Below are 13,336 nucleotides of genomic sequence, written 5' to 3' on the forward strand. Positions count from 1 at the left end.
CTCCTGGAACATCTGGTCTATATAATAAATGTGGAAAGGACTCTGGCAAAAACGAAGACCAGAGCTTAGATAAACATGAAAAAGAATGAAACATTGCTGATAGAGGCTATTGAACAACTTGACCAATCATAGACGTCCACTGTATTTGATATTCTTGACAATCTCATAGAAACTTTCCTTGCTCCTTTGTGCCTTTACTATGATGTGAAACTGAAGACCCCACAAAGATGAGTGAACTGGTACAGTTTTCTTCTTTCTTTTCTTTCTTCTTCCTTTTCCTCCTCCCTCTCCTCCTCTTTCTCCTCCTACCCCCTTCTCTTCCTCCTCCTTCTGTAATCTCCTCCTCCCCCTCTTCCTCCTGCTCTTCTCTTCCTCCTTTCCTTCCTTCTTCACTGCCTCCACTTTCGCAAACAAATTAGAGCTATGTTGCCAGTTTTTTAAAAAATTGTATGATTTTGTCTACTTGCATCAAGTGAATCACATGTTATCCCAGCTTACAAGAGAAAGAAAGGATACGGTGCTTGCAATAGAAAATATACGGCGCAGGGTGGATCATTATTGGTAATGGTGACTTCTAGGATAACAGCAGTGGAGTGAGTGGGAGATAGGAGGAGTTAAACTTGTTGCACAAGAGGTTAAGGAATTCCCAGTTTTGCCAGCACCAATTGTTGAAGAAGCTAGCTTTCCTCCAGTGTATGTTTTTGGCATCTTTGTCTAGTATGAGATAACTATACTTATGTGGGTATGTCTCTTTGTTTTCTATCCTGTACCATTGGTCTACCTGTCTATTTTGGTGCCAGTACCATGCCATTTTTGTTACTATTGCTCTATAATAGAGTTTAGGTTCTGGTGTTGTGATACTTCCTGTATCACTCTTTCTGCCCAGGATTGCTTTGGCTATTCTGGGTCTTTTGTTCTTCCAGATGAATTTCATGATTGCTTTCACTATTTCTATGAGAAATGTCATTGGGACTTTAACCTTTGGAAGTATGACCATTTTGATAATATTAATTCTGCCTATCCAAGAACATGGGAGATCTTTCCATCTTCTAAGGTCTTCTTCAATTTCTTTCTTTAATGTTCTGTAGTTTTCATTGTAGAAATCTTCACCTCCTTGGTTAGATATACTCCTACATATTATTTTTAGCCTATTATGATAGGAATTGTTTTCTTGATTTCTTTTTCAATGTGGATTCTTTATTAGTGTGTAGAAAACCTATTGAGTTTTTGTATGTAGATCTTGTATCTTGTTTTTGCTAAATTTGTTAATCAGTTCTAGAAGTCTTCTGGTGGAGCTTTTGGGAACTTCTAAGAATAGGATCATACCATCTGCAAATGGTGACAATTTGGCTTTCTTTCCTATTCGTATCCCTTTTATTGCCTTCTTTTGCCTAATTGCTCTAAAATTTCAGGAACTACATTGAATAGTAGTGGGGAGAGTGGATATCCTTGTTTGGAGGACATTATTTCAATTTTTCCCCATTTAGTATGGTATTGGCTTTGGGTTTGTTGTGTGTAAGTCTTTATGATGTTGAGATAAGTTCCTTCTGTCCCTAGTTTCTTCAGCATTTTTCTCAGGATTGGATGCTGATTTTTCTGAAAGGCCTTTTCTGCATCTTTCAGGATGGTCATGTGATTTTTTTTCCTCATGATTTTATGTGATGAATTATATTTATTGATTGGCATATGTTGAACCATCCTTGCATCCCCAGAATAAATCCAACTTGATCATGATGTACAATCTTCTTAATGTATTTTTGGCAATTTACTAATATTTTAATAAGGATTGTTTGCATCTGTGTTCACCAGGATATTATTCATTAGTTTGCTTTCCTTGGCAGGACCTCTTCTGTTTTTGGTATCAGGATGATGCTGGCTTCATAAAATGAAGTTGAAAGTGCCCTCTCTTTCTAGTTTATGGAATACTTTGAGTAACATTGGCATTATTTTTTAAAATTTGTTTGTGGTACCAGGGATTGAAATTAGGGGCACTCTTATCACTGAACCAGAGTCACAGAGAGCCCATATCCCTAGCTCTTTTTTTATTTTATTTTGAGCCAGGGTCTCACTAAGTTGTCCAGATTGGCCTTGGACTTGCCATCCTCCTGCCTGAGCCTCTCAAGTAGCTGGTACTGGAGTTTGTCACTGTGTCCACCCTAATGAATTTCCTTGTCATGTAATATGTGTGCTGTGAAAGCTTTTGACCGAAGTCTGTTTTGTGTTATTTAAGTTGTTTATGCTCTCTTTTGGTTTCCATTTGACTGGAATATCTCTTTTCATCCTTTCTCTTTCAGTCTGTGTGTGTCAAATCTAAAGTGGTTACTGATAGGGAAGAGCTTATTACTGATAGGGACAGTGTTGTCCCTCTTTTCCTTTATTGCTGTCTTCCTTTGTATTTTGTTGATTCTTTTTGGTATTGTTATATTTTCATTCTTATCTTTTGTGTATACTATAAATATGTATTTATGGTTATCATGGGACTTTTAAAAACATAACAGTCTGTCTTAAGCTGATAACTTCAATTGCACACAAAAACTCTTTTAGTCTTCACCGTATTTTATGTTATGGATGTCACAGATTGTGTCCATTTATATTGTCTATTCTTTAACAAAATTTTGTAATTAGTTAAGTTTCATACTTTTGTCTTTTAACTTCTATTCCAGAATTTAAAATGATGTATTTACTCATGCTTTTAAAGTTTTTTTTCCTTTTAGAAACAATTTGTAGAATTTGAAAAATTTTGTGCATTTTTGTAATAGTTTTAATTTTGTTATATTTAAAACTATTGAAAACCCTTTTCATAACAGTATATAATTTGGAAAAATCTGACCTTTTTTTCTTGTTTAAACAGAATTTTGAGACTGATGGTTGGTCATATAGAAGAAATCCTTGAACTCTTATAGTTTTCTGAAGAATCAGTTCAAAAGATCCCCAAAGTACAAAAGGTAAAGGAAGGTGCATCTTATAATGCACCACCAAATGACATTTTTCCAGGAAAAAAAATATAATAAAAGAACCCATGAATATCTTGGCACACTATTTTGAGGAAGTTTTTATTTAAAAATTTGTCCTTTTATATTAATTTATCAAAAACATTTATTGTGCAGTAGCTGTGTTCAGATATTATTTATTTTTATTTGTTCTTTTTAGAAATATATGACGGGCTGGGGAGATAGCTCAATCGGTAGCTCAGTCTTGTGCAAGGCAAGCACAAGGCCCTAGGTTCGATCCCCAGCACCACAAAAAAAAAAAAAAAAAAAAGAAGAAGAAGAAGAAAATACATGACAGTAGAGTATATTTTGACACATTATACATACATGAAGTGTTTTAGTCAGCTTGTTTGCTGCTGTGATTAAAAAGCCGACCAGAACAATTGTAGAGGAAGAAAAATTTATTTGAGGCCTCATGGTTTCAGAGGTCTCAGTTCATAGGAGGCTGGCTATTCCTTGGGACTTGAGGTAAGGCTGAACTTCATGGCAGAAGAGTGAGGCGGAGGGAAGCAGCACACATGTTGTTCAGGAAGCAAAGTGAGATCTCTACTTGCCAAATAAAAATATATACCCCAAAGCTGTGTCCCTAGTGCCCCACCTCACTCTATCTGCCTTCAACCACCAGTTAATCCAGTCAGGATTAATTCACTGATTGGATTAAAGCGCTTACAGCCCAGTCATTTCTCCTCTTAACCTTCTTGCATTGTCTCACACATGAGCTTTGGGGGATACCTTACATCCAAACCATAACATGATGTATAGCTTATTCTAATCACTATCCCATTCTTGTGGTTGTACATGATGTGGAGTTATACTGGTTGTGTATTCACATATGAACATAAGAAAGTTAAGTCTGATTCATTCTACTATCTTTCCTATTCCCCCTCCCTTCCCTTCATTCCCCTTTGTCTAATCCAATGAACTTCTATTCTTCCCTCTTGCCCCTTATTGTGTGTTTAACATCCACACATCAGTGAGAGAACATTTGGCCTTTGGTGTTTTGGGATTGGCTTATTTCACTTCGCATCATGTTCTCCAGATCCATCCATTTACTGGATGCCACAATTTCTCTCTTCTCTTTGGCTGAGTAATATTCCATTGTATATATATATATATATATACATCACATTTTCTTTATCCAGTCATCTGTTGAAGGATACTTAGGTTGGTTCCATAGTTTAGCTATTGGGAATTGAGCTGCTATAAACATTGATGTGGCTGTGACACTGAGGTATGCTGATTTAAAGTCCTTTGGATATATACTGAGGAATGGGATAACTGCATCAAATGGTGGTTTCATTCCAAGTTTTTTGAGGAATCTCCAAAAAACTTTCCAGAGTAGTTGCACCAATTTTCATTCCCACCACCAGTGTATGAGTGAACCTTTTCCCCCACATCCTTGCCAGCATCCATTGTTACTTGTATTCAGATATTATTTTAAATAATGGAAATACAATGGTGAATACCCCAGAAGCCATCTCTGCTTTCATGAAGATTGCTTTCTAGAGATAGACAAATATAAACACGAAATTATGATTAGTACTGTGGGGATAATTAAAATGAATAATGTAGAAACTGATGACTACTTCCTTTAGGTAGTCAGAGAAGGACTTACTGAAAGGAGTTGTTTTAGTAGAGATCGGAATAACAAGAAGGTAGCATGTGCAGATCTGAGATAAGAACTTTACTGGCAGTGGGAACTACAGTGACTGTGAGATGCTTAAGGAACAGTGCACGTGTGGCTGCAGTGTAGTTAAGTCATGGGGAGAATAAATGGAGATCAAGATGGAAAAGAAAATTGGGAGAGAAGCAGATTTACAGCAGAGAGTCAAAATTTCTGATTTGGCTATATGATGTTTTTGAATGCCTTGACATTTCTGTAGACGTTTCAGAACAGTGTGTGTATGTGATTTTGCAGTTGAAAATCTGGTCTAAGATCATGGATTTGGAAATCATTTGCATATAGAAGTACTCAAAATCAAATGACTAGATTAAATTATCTAGAAAGTATATATAGATTGAGAAAGATTTAACCCTGGTTTATGCCAATATTAATTGTAGGAGAAGGATCAACCAGTAAAGTGAATGGGAAAGCAGGAAAATGTTTTGTCCCAGAAACCAAGAAAATAAAATATTTACTAAATCACATCTACCAAGAGGTCAAGTAGTACAGTAAAACAGCTATTAATTTGACAATATGAATGTCTTTCTTTTTTTTCGTTGACTTTTTAAAAAATTGTTCTAATTAGTTATACATGACAGCAGAATGTGTTTTGGTTCATTGTATAAGAATGGAGCACAACTTTTCATTTCTCCGGTTATACACGATGCACAGTCATACCATTCTTACATGTACCTAGGGTAATAATGTCTGTCTTATTCTACCATCTTTCCCATCCCCATACCTCCTTCCCTCCCCTATTTCCCTCTGCCCAATCTGAAGTTCCTCCATTGTCCCCTCACCCCCCCTACCCCATTATGAATCAGCATCCACATATCAGAGAAAACATTTGGCTTTGGTCTTTTGGGATTGGCTTATTTTGCTTAGCATGATATTGTCCAACTCCATCCATTTATCTGCAAATGCCATAATTTTATTCTCCTTTAAGACTGAGTAATATTCCATTGCGTATATATACCACAGTTTCTTTATACATTCATCTATTGAATGGCATCTAGGTTGGTTCCACAGTTTAGCTACTGTGAATTGAACTGCTATAAACTTTGATGTGGCAGCAATCACTGTAGTACACTGATTTTTAAGTCCTTTGAGCATAGACCATGGCGTGGGATAGCTGGGTCAACTGGTGGATCCATCCCAAGTTTTCTAAGGAATCTCCGTAGAAATTGGTTGCACCAGTTTGCAGTCCCACCAGCAATGTGTGAGTGTACCTTTTCCCCCACATCCTTGCCAACCCTTGATAATTGCCATTCCGACTGGAGTGAGATGAAATCTTAGAGTAGTTTTGATTTGCCTTTCTCTAATTCCTAGACATATTGAACATTTTTTTATATATTTGTAAAATATATACATATATTTTATATATTTGTAAAATATAAAGAGGATATACAATAACAAGAAGATAGCATGTGCAGATCTGAGATAAGAACTTTACTGGCAGTGGGAACTACAGTGACTGTGAGATGCTTAAGGAACAGTGCACGTGTGGCACTGTAAAACAGAGGATATACAATATCCTCTTCTGTAAAGTGTCTGTTTAGTTCCTTAGCCCATTTATATCCTCTTCTGTGAAGTGTCTGTTTAGTTCCTTAGCCCATTTATTGATTGGGTTTGTTTGTTTGTTTGTTTTTGGTGTTGAGTTTTTTGAGTTCTTTATATATCCTAGAGATTTGTGCTATATCTGATGTGTGTCTGGTAAAGATTTTCTCCCACTCTATAGGCTCTCTCTTCACATTATTGATTGTTTCCTTTGCTGAGAAGAAGCTTTTTAGTTTGAATACATCCCACTTATTGATTCTAGATTTTATTTCTTGCACTTTAAAAGTCTTGTTAAGGAAGTCAGGTCCTAAGGCAACATGATGAAAATCTGGGCCTACTTTTTCTTCTGTTGCCTAATAGAAGGTGCAGGATCTCCTGGTCTTTGAGTTGATTTTTGTGCAGGTGAGAGATAGGGGTTAAATTTCATTTTGCTGCATATGAATTTCCAGTTTTCCCAACACCATTTGTTAAGTAGTCTATCTTTTCTCCATTATATGTTTTTGGCACCTTTGTCTAGTATGAGGTAACTGTACTTATGTGGGTTTGTCTCTGTGTCTTCTATTCTGAACCATTGGTCTACCTCTCTCTTTTGGTGCCATTACAATGCCATTTTTTTTTTTTTTTTTTTTTTTTTTTTTTTTTTTTTTTTACTATAGCTTTGTAGTACAATTTAAGGTCTAGTATTGCAGTGCCTCCTGCTTCACTTTTCTTGCCAAGGTTTGCTCTGACTATTCTAAGTCTCTTATTTTTCCAAATGCATTTCATAATTGCTTTCTCTATTTCTATGAGGAAAGATGTTTGGAATGAATGTTTGTGATTAAGAGTGAGCAATCTCAGCAGCGTGGTAGGAATGAAAGTGTAATGAGGAGCGAGAAGTTGAGGAACTTCGATTTGAGATGGCAGACAATATGTCTAATTTATTTATTTTTGGTGCTGGGTATCGAACCCAGGGCTTTTGTGCTTGCAAGGCAAGCACTCTACCAACTGAGCTATATCGCTAGCCCAATTTCACCTATTTTTGAAAACTTCTTTCAAGGTAAATAAGGTACAAGGATTTTCCAAATAATTCAGTCTCAAGGATAAGGAGAATAGGAGAGGAAACAATGGCAACAAAATGTCAAAACCTGAAAAGCAAAAGGAAGTGTAGTTATTTTCCTGCAGAACTTGAAGTCCTAAGCCACTGTGGGAAAGCTGAGAAAGGAACTTCCTGGCAGAATAGAACCTCAAAACTTTTTGTGAATTGAAAACAGTGTTCTGGAAAGAAGAGTGAGGGTAGTACTAAAACAAAGTGATTGGTCGTGAATCTTTTTAACAGGCCATTGTATTCCATAGCTCTTTTTCCTATTTTTGAAACAGACAAGTGCCCCTTCTGTGTTTTAGCAGAAGTATGGAGATTTATGCTCCAGCAAGGATAAAAATAAGTAACAAAAATAGCTGAGAATGGGGATAACATTTTGAAAATAGGGAATTTAAGAACCCAGGCTACTAGGTTTTTATACCCTTCAGGCAAGAGTGGAGAAGATTCTTTTCTGTGCATTGTAACTGGCCTGAGAGAAAAGATCTGCAGATTATTACATTGAGAATTCCCCCAAAGAAGTATTCCCACTTCTATCTCTGAAGTGAAGTTCATAGTCAGTAATCCCTAAGACAAAGAATTTGTCATGATCTTTCTGGTGCTCTCTCCCCCAATTTCAAGCCTGTGGCCAGAGTTCACTGGATATCTGAGGAAAACCTCTTAAGTGAGAGACAAAGGTCAAACCAAAAGAGAGAATACCAAGTTGGGGGAAATGGAGACCAGATAGGAAAGTAGAAATTAAGAGAAACAAACCTATTATTTAATAATTTCAGAAAGGTAGGAGTAGATTCTAGGAAACATGAAATAGAAACAAATTAGAAATTTAAAAAAAACTTAGTTGAATGACTGAGAAATGAAACTGGTATGCTGAAGCAAAGAGAAAAAGAGTTAAAAGTGGGAGAGAAAAGGTGATAAAATTAGAATAACTATCTAGGATCTCCAACATTCAAATAATAGGATTTCCAGAATGACAGAATAGAGGAAATTAAGGGGAAAAGCAAAGAATAGAAAATGGTTCAAGAAAACTCCAAAACAAGAGGAATTTCCCATTATAAAGTACCTATTGAAATATAAAAATAAATTCAAAATGGGACACATACTATTAAATTTTAGAACACAGGGTGGCTTCCCTGTGAAAGAACTAATAGGTCACATAAAGAATTAGTTCTCAGAATGACTTTAGACTTCTTGACACCATACTGGAATCTTCAAAATGCTGAAGGAAAAATTATTTCTTAACCCAGTATGTAGTATCCAGCTAAACTCTTTTTTGGTGGATAGGGAGTACTGGGGATTGAATCCAGGGATGCTTTCCCACTGAGCTACATCCCCATTCTTTTTTATTTTAAGATGGGTCTTTCTTACTTGCTTAGTGCCTCGATAATTTGCTGAGGGTTGGCCTTGAACTTGTGATCTCCTGCCTCAGCTTCCTAGAGCCACTGGGATTACAGGTCTAACAGAACTCTTGATTACAGATGCACTATTGACAGCTTCAAACTTGTAAGGTCTTAAAAAATTTACTGCCGTGCCCCCTTTTTCAGGTCATTATTAAAGGAGTTACTCAACAAAAATAAAAAATAAACTTAAAAGGTGAAGGCATGAGTTACAAGAAACAGGGCATGCACCTTAACTAGAGACCTAGGGAATTACCAGGATGATGCTTACTAGTGATGCCAAGATGACAGCTGATCTACAGGTGAAGTAGATAACACCTAGTCCTAGTGTGAATGGAGTAGAAGGTTCCATGAGAAAGAGTTGTGAGAAGGTAAGATTGTTAGAATATAATGTGTTTGAGGCTATAGAGAGTAGAATCAGGGTAAAATTTGTGACTAAACTGGTAATAAGTATGCACAAAGCTAGTTAAACAATAAAACAACACAAACTATAGAAGGGGAAAGTAAATACAGTATGACTATATGGCTATGCTGTAAATTGCATTTACAAGAGTTGTCATAATGTTAATTCCAAAACAACCAATTAATCAAAATTATGATTTGGAAAGTTGGGGAGGTGTGCATGTGTATGAGTAGTTTTCCTGGGAAAGGGAGCAAAATAAGTGAGATAGTAGATAAAAGGGGTTGATAATGTTGTTTCGTTTTGTTTGTTTAGTGTAGTTTTAAGATAAGATATACTAAGATATGTTAATATGTTGATCAGAATAAATACAAAGGGAGAAATTAGTGCTTTAGGACTGAAAAGTCTTCAGATGTAACAACATAGGATTCAAGAAGACAAGTAGTATCATGTCATTAATAATAAACTGCAGAGTTTATTTTTAATACAGGATGTGTTGTTTTATGTGTCAGGCTTCTGTTCCAAAGAGGAACTGACAGACACTGAGGTTTTCTGTAATTATGTGTAAAGTTGCATGCTGAATTTAAAAATCTGCTTCTGTATTTGCCAGATTTGAGCTGTTCAGTTTCCTAGTTGCTAATGTCTCCATTTGATGAATGTTTTTTAAGTTAATTTTAAAAATAGTGTTTATGAGAGACATATGCCATCATTACCCCTGGTTTATTTTGTTTAAGATAATGTTTTCAGGTTCCCTCCGTTTTCCTACAAATGACGTAATTCCGTTCTTCCTTACAGCTGAAGAAAACTCCATTGTGTATATATACCATATGTACTTTATTCATTGATCTTTTCATGGACACTTAAGCTGGTTCCATAGTTTAACTGTTGTGAATTGTACTGCTTTAACCATGGGTGTACATGTGTTGCTATTGTGTGCTGCCTGTAGTTCTTTTGGATATGTACCAGAGAGTGGTATAACTGGGTCATATGGTGGTTGCATTACTATTCTTTTGGAGATCCTTCATACTGATTTCCACAGTTGCATGCCATACTGATTTACAGTCCTGCCAACAATGTAAAAGTGTTTCTTTTTCTGTACATCCACTCCAGCATTTATTATTGTTTATATTCTTGATAACTGCCGTACTCAAGATATAGAAATTTTCTGTTATTTCTCTAAAGAGATAATCTATGCTAATAGCTTACATCTCACAACCCTCTTTAATTTAGTCTCTTAAGGTTCCAGAGTTCTTTTATATTCTGGTGATGGCTTTGTCTTTCAGCTGTGAAATTTTGTCTTCAGTGTGGTCTACTCTGTTAGGTTTTCTTTTTCTTTCTTTCTTTTTTTTTTTTGAGATGTTTGTCCCTTTATTTTTTATTTATTTATTTTATTTTATTGGTTCTTTTTAATAGTTGTACATGACAGTAGAATCCATTTTGATATAATTATACAAGCACGGGTATATCTTTTTCTAATTAGTATCCCATTCTTGTGGATGTACACTATGCTGAGATTCACTGTGGTGTATTCATATATGTACATAGGAAAGTTATGTCATATTAATTTCACTGTCTTTCCTGTTCCTCTACCCCTTCTCTTCTCTCATTCCCCTTCGTCTAATCCACATAAATGCTGCCCCCCCCCCTTTATTGTGGGTTAGCTTCCATTTATCAGAGAAAACATTTGACTTTTGGTTTTGTGGGATTGGTTTATTTCACTTACCATGATAGTCTCCAGATCCATCCATTTACCGGCAATGTCATAAAGTCATTCTTCTTAATAACTGAGTAATACTCCATTGTGTATATATGCCACATTTTCTTTGTCCATTCATCTGTTGAAGGACACCTAGGTTGGCTCCATAGCTTAGCTATTGTGAATTGAGCTGCTATAAACATTGATATGGCAGCATCACTGTACTATGCTGATTTTAAGTCCTGGGTATAGAATGTGGAGTGGGATAATTGCATCAAATGCTGGTTCCATTCCTAGTTTTTTGAGGAATCTCCAAAAAACTTTCAAGAGTGGTTACACCAATTTTCATTCCCACCATCAATGTATGAGTGAACCTTTCCTCCCACATCCTCGCCAGCATTTAATCTTGATAATTACCACTCTGGCTATAGTGAGGTGAAATCTTAGTGTGGTTTTAATTTGCATTTCTCTAATTGTTAGAGATATTGAACATTTTTTCATGTATTTGTTGATTGTTCACATTTGTTCTTTTGAGAAGTGTCCATTTAGTTCCTTTTCCCATATATTGATTGGGCTATTTGTTTTTTTTGGTGTTGAGTTTTTTGAGTTCTTTGTGTGTCCTGGAAATTGACACCTTATCTGAGGTGCAGGTTGCAAAGAGTTTCTCCCGTTCTGTAGGTGCTCACTTCACGCTCTTGATTGCTTTGTTTCCTTTGCTATGAAGAAGCTTTTTAGTTTGATATCATTCCATTTATTGATTTGTAGTAGTCTTGTTGAGGAAGTGAGTCCCTAAGCTGACATGTTGGAGTGTTGGGCCTACATTTTCTTCTAGTAGATGCAGGAATTCTGCTCTAACATCTAGGTCTTTGATGCACTTTGAGTTGAGTTTTGTGCAGGGTGAGAATTAGGGGTTAAATTTCATTCTACTACATATGGATTTCCAGTTTTCCCAGCACCACTAGTTGCATGTGCTATCTTTTTTCTAAGTATTTTTTTGGTACCTTTGTGAGTATGACATAGCTATATTTATGTGGTTTTGTCTCTGTGTCTTCTCTTCTATTCCATTGGTCTTAGTGCCTGTTTGGTTGCCAACACCATGCTGTTTTTATTACTGTAGCTCTGTAGTACAATTTAAGGTCTGGTTCTGATTCCTGCTTTACTTTTAGAGAGACTTTCAGTTGAATGTGTTATTTGATTTACTGCGTCTTTCATTTTCAAGATTTGTTTGGTTCTTTTTTAGTATTTCTTTCTCCTTATTGAATTTCTCATTCTTATCCTGTACTGACTTCCTGAATTCATTCAGTTGTTTTTCTGTATTCTCTTGGAATTTGTCAATCAGTTTTAGAGTCACTATTTTGAATTCTTTCTGTGGTATTTCATCCACTTCAATATCTTTAGAGTCAATTGCTAATGAATTATGTACTAAAGTAAGCATCATGTTACCATATTTTTTCTTATTTCTTGTATTTCTTTGTTGGGTTTTATCCATTTCCCTTTCATCCTGATGTGTAGTCCTCCTTAGGGCCCAGCCTTCTCTTGCCTCTGTGTTTTGGAATATCAAGTTGTGAGTTTTTCAGTATATTTCCAAGTGAGTTTTGCAATATAGTTTCCCTGCTAGTTCTTTGGTGATGATTAGCATATTTTGATACAGTGTACATTGTGTTAGAGCTTGGAAATTCTACTTTCTTTGTAGTACTCTAGACATTCTTAAAGGGTGTGGGAGAGGTCTAGATTTGAGTCCCCCTTGTAGGTGTGGTGTCCACAATCACAGTCTTTTTTTTTTTTTTTTTTTTTTTTTTCTTTTTTTAGTGGGGAGTACCAGGGATTAAACCCAGGGGTGCTTTGCCACTAAGCCACACCCCCAGCCCTTTTTATTTTATATTTTGGGACAAGGTCTCGCTAAGTTGTTGAGGCTGGCTTTGAACTTGTGAACCTCCTGGCTCAGCCTCCCAAACTGCTGGGATTATAGGCCTGCGCTACTGCACCTGGCCCACAGTCTTCGTTTTGATTCTCTTTTTATTGTAGGAGTGGATTTCCATGAGTGGAACCTGAGAGCCATTCCCTAGTCGTTCTTACTTGGGGCATGGTCATTAGTTTGGAGTTTTGTTACTTCAATTGGTTGTATCAAAATATCACAAAGTTTGAGCATGGTAGTTTGTGAGTGGAGAAAGGGACAGCATTTGTTGGCTCAGCGGCAGTCTCTACCCTCTTAAATTGTAGTGCCCCAATAGCTTTACAGCACTCACTGAGAAGCAGTAATCCTGCTGCGTGAATCTCAACCATGGAGTAACTGGAATTTTAGCTTTCCTCTAATCTACCATCTTGATCTTCCTACCTTTTGATAAATTAAACAGGCATCCTGATGGCTTACTAGGTGTTTTGTAAGGCTCAGATCTGGCCTTTTAAAAGGTAACTGTTGCCTTTGCCCTGTTCTTTTTGTCTAGTGATAGAGCCAGCCTCTGTCATTACCATGATAAGTATTTCTTCTCTTGGATCAGAGGGGTGTACTTAAGTGATCATTAAATTCTCTTCCAGCTCTAAATTTCTGTAATTATATGTTC

The 13,336-nt window shown here is 36.3% G+C and overlaps 1 protein-coding gene across 19 annotated transcripts in view; it reads left to right on the forward strand.

The window, feature by feature from the left end:
• The window catches only part of Clock (clock circadian regulator), a 105,444-nt gene that overhangs the window by 31,410 nt on the left and 60,698 nt on the right, over positions 1 to 13,336 (forward strand). For 13 of the 19 annotated variants that reach the window (XM_047565737.1, XM_047565723.1, XM_047565720.1 and 10 more), the window contains one exon: positions 2,852 to 2,945. The exons of the other annotated variants lie outside the window; for them this stretch is intronic. The gene's annotated coding sequence lies outside the window, so the exon portion shown is untranslated. The remainder of the gene's footprint in view (positions 1 to 2,851; positions 2,946 to 13,336) is intronic. 19 annotated transcript variants of the gene reach the window in all.

Source organism: Sciurus carolinensis, chromosome 10, assembly GCF_902686445.1.
Source record: "Sciurus carolinensis chromosome 10, mSciCar1.2, whole genome shotgun sequence".
NCBI lineage: Eukaryota > Metazoa > Chordata > Mammalia > Rodentia > Sciuridae > Sciurus > Sciurus carolinensis.